Below are 3,863 nucleotides of genomic sequence, written 5' to 3'. Positions count from 1 at the left end.
GTACACACAGGTTCGAAGACTCGTTCTCGCCCCCTACAGTGCAATTCGTCTAGGTATACATCCGCGCTAAACTATCACGGTGAAAGTCATAAAGTCATCATAGTGTGGCCAGATGGCAGAGGGAAGGTATGACTTAAGTGAACTTAAATCGAATTAAGGACCCAAAGGGTTAACAATGCCTGACTACGCCACCCTGGGAATCTCACCCAAGGAATTTATTAAAGATACTATACACAGGTCCCCCACTCTGTGGCAAAATAGACAATGGAGACAGAGGTACTGGTATAAAAATAAAACAATTTATTTTGAATTCAATAACAACAGAAATTTAAAACACATTCACTGAAAAGAGACTGGGACCACAATTACACAAAAGGTCCAGAAAGGACAACAATGAGGAGCTGCAGCCTGGGCTACATGACCGGCCGTACAGGCCTTTACTCTAAGTACACTGCACACTCACACCAATCCAAAAGCCCCAGTGCACACGGCAAATCACAGCACTCTGTGAGGAAACACCATCACCACCTAAAGAAAGACTTCAGCCCTGCTCTCCATAAAAGGTCTGCAGCTCCTGTAAAACAGAATAGCACACACACACTCAAACAAACACACACACTCACACACACACACACACACACACTCAAACACAAAACAAAAATAATTAACACAAGATTTAGGCAGGCAACACAGCTGACACTTAATGCCTGCCAAACGCACAATAACAGAATTAACCAAATTAAATCAAAACACAACTGGACCATATGAATGCAAAAAAAGCACTCCCACACTCAACGGGTTCACAATCGTATTAACACGAAATTCATGAATGTTCAACCAGGAACAAGACAGCGGTGACGTCACTGCGTGCCCCTATCACTCTACAACATAGGGGACAAACTAGTCATGTTAACCAGTCACCATAAAACATTTACGTAATAAAACCCCACATGAATTAGACCTACCAGATAACAGGCACAGGGACCCGGGAGTCAGTAGAAGTGAAGATAATACTCCATAGATGCAATGCGAAGTATAGTTTCGGTTTAATCACTCAGCCGGTGGAGCTCAGGATACACAAGGAAAATAACTCAGCATATACAGTCGTCATCCGCCCATACACAGCATTATATTGACTACAATAAAAGCATGAATTACTAACGAAACGCAAGCAAATCCACACACCATTACAGCCATTAAAACGCATAACGTTACCTGAATGTGGTCACATATGCAGATGCGAGACACACGCCGCCACCAACAATAAGTCAAAGCCACAATATCTGCAGCCACGGAGATAACTACAGTTGCCGCAATCGTCCTGTAAAGCCAAAATCACAGCAGCCCTCAGTCCATGAACCAGAAGCGAAACGGGATCCCAGGAAGTGACGCTCATCTAAGTCACACACGCATGTTGTTTATATACACATAATCCAACTCCCTCTATCGGCCCCAACCAATGAATAAACTAATGCCTAATGATGAACTTACCGATCTCTACCTGCCACAGTCCACCCCCAAGGTCTTACATCGTCGCCCCGACGATCAACTTAGTCCCATGGCCTAAAAATAGCAGAGGCTGCCGTAGAAGCTGTATGAGCCTCCGACACTACCCTACCTACAGTCCGAGGGAGATGATGAACATTAGAGTGGTGACCAGCGGTGGTTCGTCGCGACCGTCGAGCCCCATTCTCATCCCTAACGGATGGAACGTTTGCCAACAAATCTGAAGATAACTCACTAGCTTGTCTTACCCCTAAATTAGGCGCAAGGGAGGATGTTGGCACAACTCCTGATGGCGCTACAGAACCTGTGGAGGATGATTCTACACAATCTAGTTCAACAGGATGTGATACTCCCGGTACCTGGTGTCCCCCTGGAATAACCAACAACCACTCTGGTTCAGACTCATCCTCCGGCACACTCACTTGTTCCAATGGAGGGTTAACTTCAGAACTTTGATGGGTCTGATTACCCTCAAATACCAATGACTCCCTCCGAATACATGCCTTTAATGACGACCGATAAACATGTTTCACTCTATCTGGCTCTCCCAGTGGTGCTACTGAATAGACAGCGCCGCCCGCCTTGGGAGCTCTCACTACCCGATGTACAACCGAGCTCCATAAATCCTGAATCTTCTGACGACCCCTCTTACCATAATCTCGGAGGTACACCAGCTGGCCTTCCTTTAACGGGACATCATGAACACCTTGATCATAGTTGGCCTTACGGCGGTCCGCGGCCTGCCTTAACCGTTCACGAGCCCCCGCAAAAGCAACCTGAAGTCGGGCTTGGTGTTCCACCACCCAATCATGTACAGTACCTGGTACCGCCTCCTGGACCCTACCAAGAAGGAAATCCACAGGGAGCCGGGGTTCCTGCCCAAACATCAGGAAATGGGGCGTCTCACCGGTGGACTGGTGGGGAGTGGAATTATAACAAAACAACAACTGTGGGAGACAAGACACCCAATCTCGTTTCTTTGACACTGGGAGGGTACGCAAAAGATTATGTAACGTACGATTAAACCTCTCGCATTGACCATTTCCCGCTGGGTGATAAGGTGTAGTACAAGACCTTTGAATGTTATACAAGGCACACAGCTGTTGCATCAGACAAGACTCAAAATTGCGGCCCTGGTCGGAATGAATCCGACCAGGAACCCCGAACTTGTAAAACCACTCCACCACCAACACTCCAACAACGGTCTCGGCCCTCTGGTCCCGAGTAGGGACAGCCATACTGTATTTGGTGAAGACGTCGGTCATCACTAATACATTTTCTATCCCTGTCCGAGATGGCTCGAGGACCGTGAAATCAATTGCCAAAATCTCGTTAGGCCGGGATGCCAGCAAATGACCCATGAAGCTCCGGGCAGCGGGCTGAATGTCCTTGGCCACTTGGCATCACTCACACTCCCTACACCACTGAGCTACCTCCAAAGCCAAACTAGGCCAATAACAGCGCTGCCTGACTAACTCCGTGGTGCGCTCAATTCCTTGATGCCCATGATCTTGATGCAGCGAGGTCAGCACCTCTATACGCAGTGCAGTAGGTAGCAATACCTGCAGGAACTCCTCCCCACCGTTAGGACGGAGAACTCTACGATAGACTACCCCCTCCTGCTGTTCCACTAACCTATCCCACTGACGAAGGAGGGCTAAGGCTGGCTTTGACAGCAGTCGGCGCTCTTCCCCACTAGGGAACCTCTTACTCTCCCACAACCCCAGGACTTCACTAAACACAGGGTCAGCCCTCTGTAATGACCGCATCTCCTCACCTGAGTAACTAGGAAAAGACATCATAACAGCCTGAGTAACTGGAAGAACCACCCTATCTTCCAAGGCCTGATGTACCTCCACAGGCACACTAGTACCCAAGGTCTCAATACCCAAACCCCAATTAAGGGAGCATGGTGGGTTCTGTCGTGAGAGGGCATCTGCATTCTTATTACTTCTCCCTGACCTATACCTGATCTCAAAATCAAAGGAGGCCAGTTGTGCAGCCCAGCGCTGTTCTGTAGCGCCAAGTTTAGCTGACGCCAAATGACTTAGGGGGTTGTTGTCTGTAAACACAACACATTTCTGCCCTAATAGGTATTCCCTAAATTTCTCAGTCATGGCCCACTTGAGCGCAAGAAACTCCAATTTCATTGAGCTGTAATTTGACATATTGCGCTCAGTGGGCCGAAGACTGCGGCTGGCATATGCAATGGGCCGCACCTGACCTCCCTGCTCCTGGGAAAGGACTGCCCCCAGTCCTGCATGACTGGCATCCACTTCCAGGATAAAAGGCTGGGAGAAGTCTGCATATGCCAAAACGGGTGCTGATGTAAGTTTACTTTTCAGCCCCTCAAAACT

At 48.3% G+C, this 3,863-nt stretch overlaps 1 long non-coding RNA gene across 2 annotated transcripts; it reads right to left on the bottom strand.

Annotated features, from left to right (window-relative positions):
• Positions 1-277: 277 nt before the first annotated feature.
• LOC109106977 lies at positions 278-1,649 on the bottom strand. 2 transcript variants are annotated; one of them, XR_006161741.1, is made up of 3 exons: positions 1,216-1,649; positions 966-1,136; positions 278-574 (listed from the first exon to the last, which is right to left on the bottom strand). It is a non-coding gene; the product is annotated as an uncharacterized LOC109106977 (long non-coding RNA). The 2 variants fall into 2 exon arrangements; XR_006161742.1 differs by lacking the exon at positions 1,216-1,649 and having other exon boundaries at positions 966-1,206.
• Between the last annotated feature and the right edge of the window lie 2,214 nt (positions 1,650-3,863).

Source organism: Cyprinus carpio, chromosome A15 (genome assembly GCF_018340385.1).
Source record: "Cyprinus carpio isolate SPL01 chromosome A15, ASM1834038v1, whole genome shotgun sequence".
Taxonomy (NCBI): domain Eukaryota; kingdom Metazoa; phylum Chordata; class Actinopteri; order Cypriniformes; family Cyprinidae; genus Cyprinus; species Cyprinus carpio.
Note: the sequence above shows the minus strand (reverse complement) of the source record. Positions and strands in the feature narration are given on the sequence as shown.